This window comes from Mauremys reevesii, linkage group 2 (assembly GCF_016161935.1).
Source record: "Mauremys reevesii isolate NIE-2019 linkage group 2, ASM1616193v1, whole genome shotgun sequence".
In the NCBI taxonomy this organism is placed as follows: domain Eukaryota; kingdom Metazoa; phylum Chordata; order Testudines; family Geoemydidae; genus Mauremys; species Mauremys reevesii.
The window spans coordinates 246954716-246973022 of NC_052624.1; the positions used below are offsets into that span (position 1 = coordinate 246954716).

The 18307-nt window shown below is 44.0% G+C and overlaps 1 long non-coding RNA gene across 1 annotated transcript; it reads left to right on the forward strand.

Moving 5' to 3' along the window:
• Positions 1–14459: 14459 nt before the first annotated feature.
• On the forward strand, positions 14460–15701 carry LOC120396733. Its single transcript, XR_005593334.1, has 3 exons — positions 14460–14900; positions 15221–15287; positions 15460–15701. It is a non-coding gene; the product is annotated as an uncharacterized LOC120396733 (long non-coding RNA).
• The last annotated feature ends 2606 nt before the right edge of the window (positions 15702–18307 follow it).

An 18307-nucleotide genomic window follows, 5' to 3' on the forward strand; every position in this document is an offset into this window, starting at 1 on the left:
CAATTAAATAAAACTAACACCCCAAAACAATTTCCAAAGCTATATATATTTTTCAACATTACAACAACTATTAATACAAAAGAGTGTTAACGTCGCAAAGTGAAGCACTCACAAGCCAGGGGATACTGAAGGTTCTGCACTGATTTCGGTGGCATCAGGATTTAACCCTATATTTATTCCATGAAAGAAAAACACATATGAAAATATTAAGGTTGCACAGGCAAACATTCAAATACCAGGAAATGCCAACCATCACTCTGCTCTGTAATGATGCCATGAGGGAGAAAAATATAGAAAAAATTAATAGGTATTTCCATACTATGCCATGTTTGGATTTCTTTTCAGTTTAATCTGAAAGTTGGATTTCCTGGGTTTATAATGCTTTTTGGGGGGATAATTGCATCATCCCTGTAATGTTTCATAACCTTAAATTACTGATTGATAGGCACTCTCTACCTTAGCTATTTCTTGATGTAGGTATTTTTCGAATAATATACATTAACACCGGTAGCAAATCACAGTAGTACAGTACTAGCCAATGGTAAAGTCATGTCAACAGCACAAAAAGAATAAAGCTGTCTAATGAAGTGCAGTGTTGCCTAGTGCATAGTGCATGGACTGGGGCTCAGCAGACCGGAGTTCTATTCTTGGTTCTGTCATTGGCTTGCTGGATGACCTTAGGAGAGTCATTTCCCTTCTTTATGCCTCAGTTTCCCTATCTGTAGAATGGGGATAATGACACTGCCCTTCTGTGTAAAGCACTTTGAGATCCACAGATGAAAAGGGGCATGTAAGAGCCAGGTATAATTATTATAAATCAAGACCATAATTACAGAAGGGTCCTCTAACTTTGCACTCACTAAATTGCATAGACACACACTTGCCCAAGTGAAATCTGCATTTTCACATGCCTGCTTACATGGGAAAACACAGATTTGGTGAAAGTGCAAATACAGAAGTTGACTAAAAATATCTCCAAGAAAAGAAAAGAAAATGTGGCCATTCCTGTTTATTATTGTTCCAAAGGGTGCTTTGTCAAAGCCAATTGTCTTTCATAAATACAGTTAACTGCAAAAGAATAATTAAGAAGACCAATTTTAAGCTACATGATACTGATAACCCCCCTTACTCATTGTGAATTAAATAGAGAATAAATGCAACGCTTTGTGGCTTGCCTCTGGATTTCAGAAGCCCAGAGAGGTTTATCCCTTTGGGGCCTGAATCCAAAGCCAACTGAAGTCAACGGGAGTCTTCAATGGGTTTTGCATTGGGCCTTTTTACAGCAATGTTACAATGCGGGTATAAGAAAATAGTGGCTTTCTTTTGAGACTACTTCCCCTTGAAATGTGGGAAATATACAAGTGTAACGCTCACTAATATTAATGAGAATTATCGTTACTGTTTAGCTCCCTTACATGCCAATGGATCACAGAGGCAATGGCCCATCTAGATGTAGAACTTATTCATCCTTAAAGCTATACAAGCTTCTCTTTACAGAAGAACAGTCCCTCTCTAAGAACAAGCTGTCGGCAAGGTATTTTATTTACTAAACTTTGGAAAGAAAATGGAACTGAAAAGAATATGACTGCACATTAAATTACATGAAGTGGTCATGACAATTGGAGATCTCTACATCATATAATTGTACCAGCTGGATGGGATCAGAGGGGATTTTCGATATTTCTTTTTTGTTAAACTTTGTTTCCCTTAAATGAAAAAGAAAAAGGAAAATACACTTCATTTTATTCCAAGGGGCTCTTTTACCCAGCGTAGCTTTTTATGCTTAATATCAGCATGTTGTCTTTTGATCCCTGGCAATCTAAAAACTGTCCATCCTCTTATAACACGCCACTTGGGATAGGGATCTGCACAAGTAGGAAATGTTTCACACCAACATTAGAGGTGAATGGGACATAGAAAAACCTACCTCACTTGGGACCTTCCCTAGAAACCTTAGAATCTTAGCTATCGCCAAAATCATGAGGTAGATTTTGTCTAATCTTTTGTGGGGTTAAAGCTGTGTAAAGCACCACAATATGTCATAAACATTGATTATGTGTGGAGTGTTTTTAAGTTAATTACTAAGGCATATCTCTGAAATAACATGACTATTTGGTAATATATCTTTTAGTTCATCATAGATCAGTGTAAACTGGATTTCACCTTGTGATGTTTATTTTGCCCTAGCTCAGTTCCCTCCTCATTGACATCATCCCCCCTTTGAAATATTTCAACAAATATTTCACAGGCAAGCTTCATCGGAGATGTTGACATGGAGAGCATTATCGAGTGTGTAATGGTCATCTCGCCAAAGAATTAATACATATAGGGCCAGTTTCCAATACTCTTACTTCAGTTTAGTAGCCCCATTCCTTGAATAGCCCCATTGAAATCAAGGGTATGACTTGTGGAGTAACACAGTACTCAGGTATATGACCCATGATTTGATTTTTCTAGGTTTGCCTGGGTGACCTACTAACTAACCTTCTCCTCATTTTGTTGCCATTTGTTGATATTTCCTAGGTCAGTTCAAATAAGAACCAACTTGAGCCTTTGTCCAAAACTCGACTAGAAACATTTCCGACATTTGTAAAAATTCATTTAATCTTTTATTGGTTATTATTACATTTACTGATTCCAGATGAAACCTGAAGAAAAACTGCTGATGTATCTCAAGAAAGGCTACTCTTGCTGTATTTTCAGCCCACATATAAACAGGGAGTGTGACAAGAAACCTGTCTTCACAAGATTTCCAGGCCAATTTTCAGAAGAAAGAGGTTCAGATAAGGTTCTGGATAAACCCCTAGGCCTCAGTTTTGAGAGTCATGGAAGCCCTTGAGTCTCATCCAGGGAATGCAGCACCTGCCCCACTCATCCTGAAGATGATCAGGGAAACAAGGTAAGGGATGTACAGTGGCTGCTGAGATGTTTTGTGGGGTTGACTTGCTGAGGCCCAGAAGCAGGTGGAGAAGATAATTTATATGATCCCCTAATCCCCTGGGCAGGCTACCATAGATCTTGGCTTTTTTGTCTCTCTCATGAAAACCCAGGCTCTGGAGGCTACTTTAGAGAGGCCCAGAGATGAGGGGGCTCAGTCAGAGTCGAATATAAACATTAGCAGGTGGTGGTTGGAGAATGAGAGGGAGCTCTTCTGAGTTCCATACCTCAGTTGCCTTGGAAGAGGGGTATCTTCAGGCCAGATGGACCCCTCTTCCTATCATCTGCAGTAGTAATACAGGCCTGAGCCCTGCTAGACGGTGGAGCATTGGCCAGACTACTGAGAACCAGAATCAGGATTTGGCCTCTGAACTTTTGGGAGCTTATCTGAACTGGACCAACACTCTGCACCTTTTGAGGTTGGTCTGTTACAAAGCAGGAGAATGGAGCCTACTGAGAAACTTGTTTCAGTTTTAACCTTTTCTAAAAGAAAAGTGAGTTGTTGTTGAACAATGTCCAGAATACGCTGCCAATGCAATGGAATGAACCATCAGTTGGCATTCAGAAAACCCCAATGCAAAATAAAATTATCCAAGGGGAAAACCTAAGAGGAATATGCACATAATAAAATCAGTTAATAGTGGGGCTGAAACCAGAGGCCTGAATGCAGGTAGTGTGATCTAGAAGTGAGTGCAAAGGACTAGGAACTGGGAGGGATTTTTCTTTTATTCCAAGCTAGTTATTAAATCACAGTGAGACAGTGGGCAAATCACTTAGCCTTTTTGAGCATCAGTCAAAGCATTTGCAAAATCAAATAGCAGGACCTGAGAGAAAAATCCCATCTGCCTGTAAATGAACTGTTCTGGGGAAATACATTCCTTAAAACTAGGGGATCACATCCTCAGCTGGTGTAAATCAGCAAAGTGTCAGTGACCTCAATTCCACTAGCTAGGCTCTGGCCCCCAATTTATACTTTTTACTCACAGTAGGTGTGGCCTACTTGTGACACGTAATAGGAGCATGGGGGGTTTATTTTGGACCAAATGGTGCCTTCCCCTTGATCCAGGACCAAGCGGGGAGGAGTGAAAACAGCCTTCTCTTTTTGTATTGGATCTGCAGCATGCAGGCTTCCCCTGTGCACCTCCAGAAAGGAAGCTGCCCCCCAACCCCTGCCCACGAGCCAGCCAGCAGAGCACAGGGCTCATTCCACTAGAACCTGGGAAGCTCTTGGAGACACAACCTATCCCCGAGGTCCCACTGTGGCATCTCAGCCCAACACCACTGGCAGCACAGGGCTGTGCCTTACCACTGCGCAGCACTTACCTATTTAGAGCCAGGATATGGGGTGCCTGATAGTAAATGTCTTTACAGTCCAGCTAAAAACTGCCAGCCTGTTCATTTAAAGTTAAAGCCCTTGTGCTTTATTGGTACTGGGGCTTCTGTTCTTTGTTTTACCACCACAGCCTGGAGCTACTGGAGTTTTAAAATCTGGCTCAAGCTGATGTCAGAATATTTATTCATCTTGAGATCTCTGGGCAGAAATAAATGAACCCCGGGTTTATTTTATTACTAGTGCGCTAAGTTCAAAAGAAGGTGCAAAGTGCTTTGCACCTGGATATAATATTACTTTTTTATTTTATTATGTAACACCTGTCAGGATACATTTCTGCTTGGCAGGGCGGCACAGCTGGAGGCTGAGGCAGGTGGGCTGACAGCGCCATCTTGTGGAGAGAAGGAAATTAAAACCCTCAGTAGGATAAGCGCCTGAGTAATGAACAGAAACAATACAAATGAGCAATTGTTAGGCCCTCACTCAGAACCTACTTCTTGATGTTGTGTGTATCCCTACCTATCGCCCTGTCTTGGCTATCCTTAATATGATCCTGACCTTTTGGAGCAAAGTAGTTGAGAAGGTGAAAATGAGACAGCTTTGGCAGTATCTCCAGATCCTGGCCGTCAGGTTGCAGACCAGGAAATTGTGCTTATTTCATTGATCGGTGATCTCCTGTAAGTGATGGACCATGCAGATTCTTTTAGCTTTGCCAGCACGTTTTTGTATTATTAACCACCAGGGTTTGACTGGATTGTGAACTGTGGTAGAAGTAGATGGGGGTCACCAAGTAATGAAGGGTTTCATTCTTAAGTCTCAGAGGGATCCCACAGTATCAGCAAGTGTCTGACCTACAGAACAATCTCTCTCTCTTTTGTTGGACCTTGTCCGTGTGGTACATTTGCTTTCTCAGGGCCTGCCTGAGATAGGGAGTTTGGTAAGAGGGAGCTAACGAAGGGTCATGCCAAATAGGAGGGAGGTGATGCGGACTGACTGGGAGAAGCATCCTCTAGAGAATGTGCTGGCAGTGACTGAGAAGATCTGTCCATTCTTTGTCAATGAGGTTCACGTTTAAGAGTACTATCTGGACCCCAGATTGCTCCTGGAGTCCCAGGCAGTGCCTGGAAGTGCCTTGCTTCATCTGGTATGATGACTGCAACTGTTTCTCTAACAGCTGCAATGTCCCCCATGTCTTCGTGACCTCCAGACAGTATTGCTGAAATGAGAGCTGCATGGGCTCCTTGTCTTTCGTAAACTGTAGCAGCCCACTGGTTAGCAGGATTGACCAGAGTGATCCCATTACACAAGGGCTCTGCAGACCACACTGGCTTCTTGTTAGCAATGTAAGGTGTTTCTGAAAGCCTGATATGAGATGCGTCGCAGCTCCCTGAGAGACTGCCCCTCTCCTCCTGTGACTGCCCAGCACCTGGGAGCAGCCGCTATGCTCTGGCTAATACTCCTAGATCTCAGTGTTTGGAGCCTGGAGACAAGGCAGTTGCAGTGGTGGCTCTCAACACTGAAATTCATTTGCTCCATTGGTCTGACAGAGCCGAATAGACTCTCCGTACAAAATCTGGGCTTTTGATAAACAAAGTGTGGTAACCTTTTTGATAATGATTTCAGTCACATTTTTGACACACAAAAATGATTTTAAAAATTAATGAAATTAAAAATAGGCCTATTTTGAATCTAGCAAAACAAATCTTTGAATTTTTTGGGAGGGAAATGTTTTTTCTGGTCTTTTGATCAGGTGTACTTCATAGGTCATGTTGGGTCACATGCACATCCTAAATGCACCAAAACAGAATCAACCCATCTGAAATGCCTCTCATGGACTCCTGAATTTTTAAAAAGAATTTTGGAGGTAATTGCACAAGGTTTTTTATGAGATATATTTGAATTTGGCATTACATTGCTCATACATTATTTTCTTTCTTTGGAACATCCTATCTCAACAATGGTTCAGCCTAGAAATGCCAAGTTTGGTTAATTTGGACACCATCAGCAAGGATTTTTGTCTTTATTTATATTTGGGACATTTGGGCTAATTAATCTTACAAGTTGTTCCATCTTTGGGGGGGGGATCTTCCACTTGATCAGTGAAGTCTCATGAGAAGGTTGTAATCTCTTTGAAGTGCAATGCACATATTTCTGTGTCCATCATCATCGATTGCAGACAGTGTTATAATCATTTCTTTAAGATATGCTGCACAACTTCTGTGATGCTGAAACAAAACAGGACTCTGAGGTGGCAAAACAGATATGGTGCAGGTGCAGAGAGGCCTGGGCTGCAGAAAGGAAGAGGTGCGATATTGCAATCAGTGAGCTGCCCAACGCAGACATTACAAAAGCTGCCCTATAGTCTCAGGGGTGCTGAAAGCCATTGAGTTAAACTATAAACCCTGTACACAGGGCCGGCGCTTCCATTAGGCGACCCTAGGCAGTCGCCTAGGGCACCAGGATTCGGGGGGCGGCATTTTGTGCGCTCCCCATTGGGCGCACGGGAGCTTCCAGTTCCGCTCCCGTCGCACCGCCAAAGAAGGATCTTCTGTCGACGTGCCGCGGAAAACAGCGGCAGGCAATTGAGCAGCTCAATGACTGCTACTGTCGCCTGCGGCATTTTGGCGGAGGGTCCTTCTTCGGGAGCGCGATAGGAGTGGAACCGGAAGCTCCCGCGTGCCCCGTGGGGAGCGCACCAAATGCCGCCCCCCGAATTCTGCCTAGGGCACCAGAAACCCTGGTGCCGCTCCTGCCTGTACATCAAGCCAGGGGGTGCAGCAACACCTCCAGCACCCGTAGTTCCAGCACCTATGCTTAATCTAAGAGAATTGTGTACGAAGGGGCCTCAGTCACAGGAGTATTTGCAATAAATGAAAACTTTATTTCCCTAGGGCTCATCACCTGACCTAAATTAATGCAAAGATTAATGCCCTTGTCATAGGTTAGGCCAAGACGCATTGACTGCAGTGGGTATGGTTACATTGATGGGAATGATAACTATCACAAGGACTCTCACAGAGATTCAAAATATTTCAGGGACTCTTGTGGAGTTGATAAACCCTCCAAAGATTCCTACGCTTCTTATCAGCTCACCATAGACTGCTATAGTTTACAAACCCTGCACAAAGGCCTTCTGAGATTATAAATTCCAAAGGTATCATGCACCATTTATAAAGTCTACATGGGCTTCTGCAGAGGTTACAATAATCCCTACATATTTGCCATTGATGCTATGAGTAAGATTTATTCTTTTAACTTATTGATAAATATTTCAACCTTCTCTTCATCAAAAGGAGTGTTTGGTTGGCGAATCTAATATTCCAATCAGATTTTCACAACCACAGAAACACTTGGAAAGCTCACATCTCGCATGCACTATACCAGACCACAACTTTTCCTTGATTTTTGGCCTCTTTGCTAAAGGTTGTAGGTTCAATCCTTGAGGGGGGGGGGCTTAGATCTGCAAAAAAAAAAAAAAAAAAAGTAGTGAAGGGGGGGGGGGGACTCAATGACCTTTCAAGGTCCCTTCCAGTTCTAGGAGATTGGTATATCTCCAATTATTACCTTTTTTTTTTAGGAATTCCCCATCTCTCAGCTTGGGTCTCTGATCCCGGTAAACCCTCCTCTGTGATGTTCGAATGTTTGTAATGCTTCTCAGTGTTCAAGCCTTCACAATACTTATGAAAAGGTGCTGGAACTAAGGATGCTGGGGGTGCAGCTGCACCCCATAGCTTGAAGTGGTTTCCATTATATAGAGGGTTTACAGTTTGGTTCAATGTGCTTTCAGCACCCTCACTATACAAATTGTTCCAGCATCCCTGTATTTATGTTCTCCAGACAGGTTTCCATCCACTGGCAGGATGTGCATCCCCCTGCCTTGTTTCTTTCTCTGACTCCTCCCTCACATTCAGGGTACAGTCCTGCCTCTGCCTGGTCTGACTCACACAATCCGTCTACAGATGGTTATTACCACAGAGAAATCCTGGCCCCAGTGAAGTCAATGAAAGCTTTGCCATTGACTTCAATGAGGCCAGGATTGGAGCAGCTTGCTACCACCACTCTCAAAGTATGCCTCGGTCTTCTCTCTATTCTAATCTATAACCATACATCCAGGACTCTCCGTCTCTGTACTGCCGCAGATCAGGTGGCATATAATGTGAAACGCTTGGTCCCTGGAGGATGGAATCCCAGTCTACATTCCACAAGTCACTTTGGTTGTTAGACTGAAGGAGCTGTGCTGCTCTCGATCTAGAAGGAATGGCTTCTCAATCCACTTGCTTGGCAAGAGAAAAGGTGCCTCTGTTGGAAGTGCTTGGGTCTGGAGATGCAAATTAAAGTGAGGGGATAGACTTGAAAACCATGCCTGGCCCAGTCTATGTGTCTCAAGACACAAAACCATGGAGAGCATGAACTCACATGCCTGGGGTTTCCATTGCAGAAAGAAATATTGTGCTTAATAAATAAGATTTAAGACTAAAGTAGCTGTAACTATAGTAATTTCAGAGCTAAATGCTGTTAAATTTTTATCACACAGTAATCCATATGGCACCAGCAAAGAGACTCTCTGATTTCTTTAGCACATAAAGTACCACACATGTATAAAACCCTGTTCATATTCTGTTATGCTATTTGGCATGTGTTTGAAAAGCATATTAAAGTGAGGGGAAGTGTCCAAAAAAGTTGGATTGGCCTGTTTTATGACTGACAGGAAAGGCCAAGCAATTATCTGAACTCCTGACATGACAATTTTATTCAGATGCATTTTGGGGCCACAAGGCAAGGATTTTGTCAGAAAGACTACTTCAGCTCACGAAACGTACAGGATGTCCAAAGCAAGGTCTGAAATCGATTAGGCTTAAGTATTCAAAAGGAAATGATGTACATGATTGGCACAGATTGTATTGTCTTCAAACTGAAGCGTAGCCCAGCAACACTGTGATAACTTACAATTACACGACTTTATGGACCCAGAATTTTTTTTCATACCAGTAGTATGTATAAATCTCCATGCGTCAGGTGAAAATATGGGACCAGCTCCTCAGCTGGTGTAGATCAGCATAGCTCCATTGACTATGCTGATTTAGACCAGTGGAAGGTCTGGCTCATAGCTTCTAGATGGGCTACAAGGTTTCTTTCCATCTGGAATGTTATAATGTTTGGTTGGTTGGTTGGTTGGTTGGTTGGTTGGTTGGTTGGTTGGTTGGTGAGGGAGGAGTAAGATTTTCTATAGAGTTTCCTCATTTGCACCCAATCCTGCTGCCATTGGCTTCAGTGGGCAAAGGATTGGGTCCAGTGACTTCAGTGGAGTTACACCAAAATTACACTGATGTAACCCAGATCAGAATCTGTCTCAGACTCCTGAATTGCCTGGATCACACCAGAGGCCAAGAGCACGTGTTTCCTTCTGTGCCTAGTGAGAAGCTTGCAACGTTTTCTGTCTGAGGCAGACCTTGCCACAGCTAGCCAAGCCGTTGTCACTTGCTTGATTTTTACGGGGCTAAGTCCCCTCCGAAACTGAAACTAACGCAGATTGTGGCTGCCTACTTATTAAGCAGAGTCTCATGTCAGGAGCACATTATAACACTGCTCTGGGATCTGCAGATGGAAGTCTAGGTATTGGTTTTAACATATAGAGTGCTAAATGGTTGAGAACCTCAGAGATCACCTCTATCCACATGTCACACTGCTACAGCTGAGATCTATGAAGGTGCTTGCAGGGCTGGCACCAGCTTTTTTGCCGCCCCAAGCGGCAAAGAAAAAAAAACTAATTGAGCTGCCGCCGAACTGCTGCTGAAGTGGCAGAGACGGAGTGAAGGACCCGCCGCCGAAGACCCGGACATGCTGCCCCTTTCTATTGGCTGTCCCAGGCACCTGCTTCCTTCGCTGGTGCCTGGTAGGAATGTCCTTGCTATAAATAGAAAGGGTCTTCTGACATGACATTTTTTGTGAGCTTTTGAATTCACTGTCTCCTCAGTCTATTGCAGCCCAGATTTGCTAACATCCAGGGCAGACTACAAGATCCTCTTTTCTCCCACATGCTTGTCAAGGGTTGTAGAGGTTTTACTGTTTGTGCGTGAGTTCTCTCATCTGCATTATTTTATATTGCAGGGCAATGAAGGGCAGCCCATTGTATTTGAGATTTTATTATGGAACTGAATGTTATGTTAGCCCTGAACTTGGTATAGGCACCAAGAGGGGTAGCCGTGTTAGTCTGGATCTGTAAAAAGCAACAAAGAGTCCTGTGGCACCTTAAAGACTAACAGAAGTATTGGAGCATAAGCTTTCGTGGGTAAATACCCACCTCGTCAGTTATCTTCAGTTATCATTTCAGCCAGCTGGCCTGGTGATGAAGTAAGGCTTGGTGCCCTGCTATTCCCAGGATCACCAAACACCTTTTTTTTAAAGATAGGTACCATCATTTGCTACCCTCCAGTTTTTGTTAGCAGTTTGGTCACTTTATTCTTAAATTCTTGAGGAACACGTTTACATATGACATCTGGACTTGGTTACTTGCTACTTTTCATTTACCAGTTGGTTCCAGCACCTGCTCTTCTGACACTTCCCTTTTTGACGCTCCTCATCTTTATTACCTGGACAAGGCATTGTTCCAATTTTCTCTCCAGTGGAGACTGATGAAAAGAAATTGTTTATTTTTCTGCAGTGTCCTTCATTTTCCCCTTCATTTTCCTGGTAGTCCAGCAGACACTGATTCTTTTGCAGGCTTCCTGCTTCTAATGGTTTTAAAGAACTTCTTGTTTGTTTAGATAGCTTTTGCCCTTTGCTCTTCAAATTCCCTTAGGCCTGCATATTATGCTGTGATATAATACAGCAGCAGCAATAATCACAATATTTGAAAATAAAGGTATGTTAAGTTTGATAAACACTAATTATGCAGACTTCAAAACCCTGGTGTGATTTCTTTCTACCACCTTTTTACAGAGGAGTTGCAAAAGGTCCAGAAGTTGCATCATGCTTTTCGCGGGACTCCCTTGACTGCTCTAGATTTATTACGAGTTAAAACTTAATCAAGGAACCAAGAAAGGCTCATTTTTCAAATAGTTCCAGCATCATCACCTGAGAGATTCGGCTTCATTAAATCTTACTGGCATATCATTGAGAACGATCCCAAAGTTTTACAGACTCCCAAAGTATGCTGTATTGAGGTGGACCAGAAACCTAAGGGATACAGAGCTTTACTTTTTCTTCCAAACTGAAAAGAAATAAATTTGAGATCTAAATCCTCTATATGGTCATTTAATCTATGGCAGATGTGCCCAAAGGTTCACATATCATCCAAAAGCAGGTCTTTCTCCCTATTCCTTTGTAGGAAGGATGCATAACAAAGGGATTTATCAGTTGTCTTATCACTGATGGGCTTTATATCCTGAAGTGCCTCTGTGGACTGATCTCCATAGGTAAAAACAGCCATTATCTCAGCATTGGTACAATAAACAGAAAAATGCTGCACACAGGAAAGAGAGAATTCCTAGCGGTCATTCACTTCATGGAGATCATGATGCATCATGACATGAAATCAAATATATTCTGTGCATTTCAAAGCTCAGGGGACATGTGTTGGCACACACACACACACACAAGCGCGCTGCATGCCCAGAACATGTGGTTTGTTTCTATGTAATAGCCGTGAGCTGGAAGGGCATACTGGGTATGCAAATGATTACATAGCAGGCATCCAATTTTGCTTCAAATTTCCCATCTCCTTACTGACAGGACCAATAGCTTTTGGGGGGTGAATTCAGCTATGGATATGCTCAGGGTTGGCAAACAAGTACAATGTTGGCAGTGGAGAGGCAAGCTTTCCACACTAATATGCCTCAGGCCTGACCTGCAGAGACCACCTTCAGAGGGCAGGGCAGGCTTCATGCCTAGGTAGTCATTGTCCTCTCTGCTGAGACAACCAACATGGGTGCTAATCAGTGCTAATTGGGGTTGGGGTTTTTTGATCTATGAATACTTGTCCACTAGAAACTGCATTGCTACCCTGTAGTCAGGTGGTGGTCGTTCCTTCCCCTCTGGGTTGGAGAGATGCCAAACCACCTCACTACGCCATTGAGATCTCTGCCTAGTATTAGGGGAATTTGCAAGTTAGGCTTTAGTATCCTGACTGGCCTATTGGGGCCAAACCCCCAGATAGACAATTAGTTCCAGCCCGTAGGCAGAAACAGGTTCTCCCAAGAGTCTGTATGCCCTGGTCCTTAGGCGGGGGCTGAACAGTCAACAGGCTACTATAGCCCCTGGGCTCTGTAAGCAGGGACTGGGCAAACACCGTAGGCTATGGCCTGGGGTCCCTTCAGCAGGAGCCAGAACAATCCAAGCAGTCACTTAGCTCTGGTTCCTTGATGCAGGGACAGAGCAAACCCAACAGTCAATTAGTTCTGGGCCCTTCTTCTGGCCTGAAAGTTCTTGCACTGTTTGGGCAACAGAATGACTGCATTGTTAAAAAGCTATGGCCAAGTCTGTGCCACCCTTACTCACCTTAAAAATTACCTTATTCCTCCAGTACTTCCATTCAGTGTAATGGGAGTAAGGGTATAAAGGCTTTCAGTGGGCACCTAACTCCTCTTTATGTCTTAGGAAAGGTTCCCCTAAGGTATTACTTCAGCAGCTGGCATATTCTGGTTCTAAGAGGGTAGGGAAGGACTCTTTTGTATGGTTAGCACATTTGAAAACCTGCTTCCAGGACAAAATAAAGATAAGAAGAACTATAGAAATACTATAGTGACTACATATGCTAACTGGTATATTCAGGAAGGCTCTTTTTCTTTTAAACCAATATAGAGAACAATTAGTACTGTGACGGCCAGAAATATCAACCCTCTCACTGGTCCTGCCTTGGCTGCTGAATCATACAGCCTCTCCCACAATTCTCTGTACAAGTCATTTCCAGGATAATGAAATCTTTGGGTCACATTCTGCTCTCCATTAAAGCGATGCAACTTCATTAGGGTTGCACTGATTGGAGGAGCTCAGAGCAGAATTTAGCTTTTATCTGAGCTGTAAAGGAATAAGGGGGAAGACAATTCTAAGGAACAGATTAAGATAAAATTGAATTTCACTTTAGCCATGTAAGTCTTGGCTTTGCGAAGACTGTTTCAGATTGTTGCATTTCTTTAGGCAGGCCAATAGGCCAAATCCAAGGATAAATGCAAAATCCTGAGATCATTATTCCCTTCTTCTTGGATTTAAATGCATGGAAAGTTCAATTCTGCTTGGATGGGATACAGTCCAAAATCCAGTGACCACCCTGCTGCTGCAGAATGCTGAAATAGGATGTTCTTAGAAATGTAAAACATCGTTTAACTTTTACAGTATTGACCAGATAAAGTTCAGGGTGTCTCTTGCTTTAATTGTTTATGCCTTAGCAGTCATTTTTCCTCTGTGCTTGAAAAGTCTCTTGCTGTTCAGTAATATAACAATGTGGGGTGCTCAGTGACACAGTCAATTTTTGTACTAATATTTCACATCTGGAAGCCATGCTTACCACCATGCAGAGTGCAGGCAACACTGTGCAAACTGCCTCACAACCTTCCGTCAGTGCCTATCGGTCCTGCCCAGCATCAGCCTTGGTACTTCGGTCCTGGCTCGGTCCATAGAACAGACTGCCGGCTAGGCCAGGCTGTGCTGCGTTCTTCAGAAGTGGACAAATGTCCACTGGAAACTAGGTTGAAATCATCAGACTGACTGTTGTTTGTAATTGAGATTGGATTGCAGCGGAGATTTCTAGAGTTAAGAGATTTACTCCTCCACCTGACCCCCTTCCTATACAATTGCAAACCTTGTAATGTGGTTTTATAATACACCATTTCATACTGGTGTAAGCTGGGTCTGAGTGAGTTCTCCCCTGACATCCAGTGAGGCATGGAGGGTGGGGGGGGAGGCTTTAGAAGCAGACTGTGTTTGCATAGACACACCTACTCTGCCTAAGTGTTCAGCAGACAGACCTACTTTGCCAAAGTGATCAGTTTGGGCTGGTTTGGGGTTACAAATCATTTTAGTGTTGAATGCAGGTGTAATGGAATATTGTTGTCCTTCTCATCTGAGTAAAGGGCAGCGGAACTGCACTTAGCCTGCCCTGATTGAGGGGGTCACCCTAAACTGAACCTCACGTGCTAAGCCAGGGGTAGGGATGCCAAATTCTACTACAGGTAAAAGGAATATGGGGGCAGGTGTTTCTACTTGATGATGTTATGACTGCCTAAAGGATTCTCAATACCAGCTGTTCCTCTCCCATATGCTTAATGCTAGCACTGATTAGACTCAACTCAGAGTCCTTGTTTCTGTTCAGTGATGAGCAGATCTGGGGGCTAAGTTTTAGACCTGATATGGGAACAGTACTGCAGTGCAAGACAACAAAGAGGCAGCAGCACAGAGGTTCCTCACTATCCAGTGAAATCACCAAGAGCTGAGCTGAGTGGGGAAGCCCAAAATGCAGCATTACAGAAGTGGGAGCGAGCGGCAAGCTAAGCAGCAGTGAAAACAGTGGCAGAGATGAATGGCAGCAAAGATAACAGTGACAGCAGCAGTGCAGACATTAACCAATGCCCCCTCCCCACTTCCAGGGCTGGCAGGTGGACCCATATGAATGCACCTCTCAACTCTGAGTCTTCACTGAGTAAGGACAATCAATGGTGAATTGGGTGCAGCAGAGGGAAATGGGAGTGGCATGTAAAGGGGACATTTGTTTGGACTTTCACACCACAAGGTGGGAACCTGAGGCAAAGGATCCTGCCAGTACTGTGGGGATTGTGGTGTTTTCCCAAATTAATGCCAGGTTCTCTGTCCCTTGTTAATAGAAGTTGGCTTTTGTTACATGCAGACTCGGTGCTTGTGCGTGGGGAAGTATTGCCTCTTCGAGGTGCTCAGCGGTAGGGCTTAGTTTTCTCAGATTACTGTGTGTGGGCTCAAACCGGTTCTGTTTTGTCTTGTTAAAAGATATTGAACCCGGCCCTTTCTGCTGCCGATTCCACCTGTCAGAAGGGTTACACCGGATATAACTACGGTATGTTTCCCAGATGAGCATATTCAGTAGAGTTGTATATACTGTATTTTGCAAATATGATTTTTTTTTAAACTTTAAATACTATCACACTTTTGATTTTAAACAAATAGATTGGCACCAGAGGATGAAAATAATCATAGATCCATTAAATGTATCTTCCTTCTCTATACAGGAAGACCATATTTCCCAGAAGGAAAACAGGACACCCCAACCACTTGCCCAAGTTGCCCCTGGCCCCTGCCCAAGGCTGTTGCTCACTCACTGGAATCCTGCCGGCTCCTCTGCACGAGGCTGTTGCCGTCCCCCCGCATACTGGAATGCTGCCTTCCCCCCAACCCTACCTCCCTCCTCCCCCACATGCGGGGCTAGCATATCCGCTCATACCCCTTCCTCCCCTCCCTGCACGTTCCTCTGCACCCCATTTTTTTTGACAAAAGTGGGCATTTGTCCCATTTGCTCATGTCAAGTTGGCAAGAGCAAACAGGACAAATGCCCAATTTTGCCAAAAAAGTCGGAATGGCTGGGACAGGGCTTAAAAAAGGGACTGTCCCACCAAAACAGGACATATGGTCACCCTCTCTCTATAGTAGGTTAAATTTGCTTTCCACAGGAATAGTCAGCTAGATTATGGTAAACTTTCCCCAACTACATTGCAATTTGCCAGGAATCCAAGGGCAGTATCAAATTTAATACAAAGGTGCAGCATAGATAGGTCAGAACTACCAGCATGAAATGTTCCATCTCGATTGAGCGGCTACTCAGCTCAAGCTGGTACATTGTATGCTGTGAGTTTAACCATTTGATCTCGCTAGGCTAATTGTTACACCCCTCATATCCACACACACAAAAGCGTTCCCAACAGTGCCTGGGGTTCTAACCAACATTTGGATTAGACTTGCTTTGAACAAGGCTAACCACTATGTGGTCTTCCCCAAGCCAATTTCCAGTCATGTAGTGCCAGCATGCATGTGAACTGCTGGCATAATAATGGTGAAACGCCCTCCTTCTATTGTCCTGTAATTCACCACTAGTCACTAGATAAGTGGCCTGTCTGGTTTACTTTCTGCATGCCACTGTCCAGGGATCAAGTTTGCCGAAAGTCACCTCCCTGTCCAAGTAACACTGCACACACTGTGGTGCCCCATAGCACACTACTTTTACCGCAATACTTTGGTGTATGGTTGTGAGTGACTGGCTGAGCTGACCATCACTCAGTGCTGCGAGTAGAGCTGCAAGAAGGCAGAGAAACTGGCAACCCTATATAACAAACCTGGACAATAACAACAGGGCTGCACTGTGAGAGTTGGGGGGAGAGTTGCACTGTGTCAGCTAGCTGCCATGGGACATCAAACACATTCCTAGAAATCTAGCAGACACTAAACTTAGCCCTTCATTTTCCCCAGGCTCAGGAGTCATATAAAAAAGTTCTCTTAAGGCAAGTGCTCCAGGCTTGCAATCAGTTTTTGGGTCACTGCATGTTTCTGTCTTTCCCCACCGAAACTCGCACAACCTCACCATTCACAGAACTGGTCCTTTCATGTCAGCTGTGTGAACAACTTGACTGCACGGTATCTGCTTCCACTTGCTCTCTGAATTCTTTCTCTCCCGGGGATTTTCCGCCAAGAGATGTTTTTGAAGGTCCTGTTTGCCTGTATTACACAACCTCTGTTAGTCCAGTTAGCGTGATAAAGACATGCCTCTCCAGTGTCAAATTAATCTAGCATCCCTACCTACCTTCCTCCTTATAAGTGCTGTGTGTAAATGTTGGTATCTCTGTACCATCGCTGATCCAAGAAGAAGCCTTTTGCCTTGAATCTGAACTGTGGCTGTTACTTTTCTCTCATTTCTTGGTATTTCAAGGTCTGGGTGGGCTAGTGCTCTGGTTATGAATGATTTTGTACTAGTGCTATGGATAAGCCCAGATCCTGGTGTGGTCAGGGGTGAAAGCAAGTTCACTACACAGTTAGGAATCCCAGGTGTATAAATTCCTCAGCAGGCTCTGGTACACAGGTCACCTTGATCAGAGGCCCCTGTAACACATGTGTACTGCCATGTAAATCTTCACCACTGCAGCAGTCACCAATGGCCTGCCTACCCCAGACTTGTGCCCTTTAACTATTTAGGCAGCTATTATTCACAGGGCAATCGCTGCTCTCTTCACAGCCAGAAGAGCTCTCATCCCCACGGTGGGCTGCTGCATTGGCAAGGTGCACTCATCACAGAGGTACAGAAAAGTTTCTTTCCTCTTTCTGAAGTCATTTCCTGGAGGTTCCCAGAGGGCCTTTTAATATTTCCCAGAAGCCACTGCTTAGGGGATCTGTGTCAGGAACTGTAGAGTGGGTTCTGCGGGGGCAGGGCACCTGCAACTGAGCAGTAAAGGGCAAATGTATTCAGAGGGAAAAACTGCAACCAAAACAGCATGGCTAGTGCAGGCACACTGCACGGTTGGCACTTACCCAGGTGTCATCCCACAACTCAGTTACCAGTGCTTCCATTCTCTAGTGGAGACAGCACCATTTAGCCTCATGCTGCACTTCAGCCACCCAGCACTCCTAAGTAAAGACCCCTCTTTTTTATCAACACATTTCCCCTGCCTATTTCTACTATTTCTTTTAGTAGCTAATCCCAAATTCTACTGAGCATCTGAAAGAAAAAGCCTGTCTTGATTTGTAGCCCAACCTCTCCTCCTGTTTCCATTCAGGTCCACTCCTAGTTGTAAAGCCAGCTCCCGGGAGCCTGAGGAGACCTTGGCATTAATCCTTGAGTGATCCCCTAGGATATTTAAACACTGACATGAGGTTCACCCACCCCTCCTCCCTCAACTGAAGTTTAAGCAAGTTCAATCCAAGGAGCCTTTTCTCATAGGAACAATTTAACCATGGGATTGAGGTTATAAATTCAGTCAATCCCCACAGAACAGCGCCAAATTAAAGCATTAAAAAATAAACCATCAAAACAGCAATTTTAAAGCTAACCAACCACATTATAATTTAAAACAGTTGCACACTGGCAAGCAATTT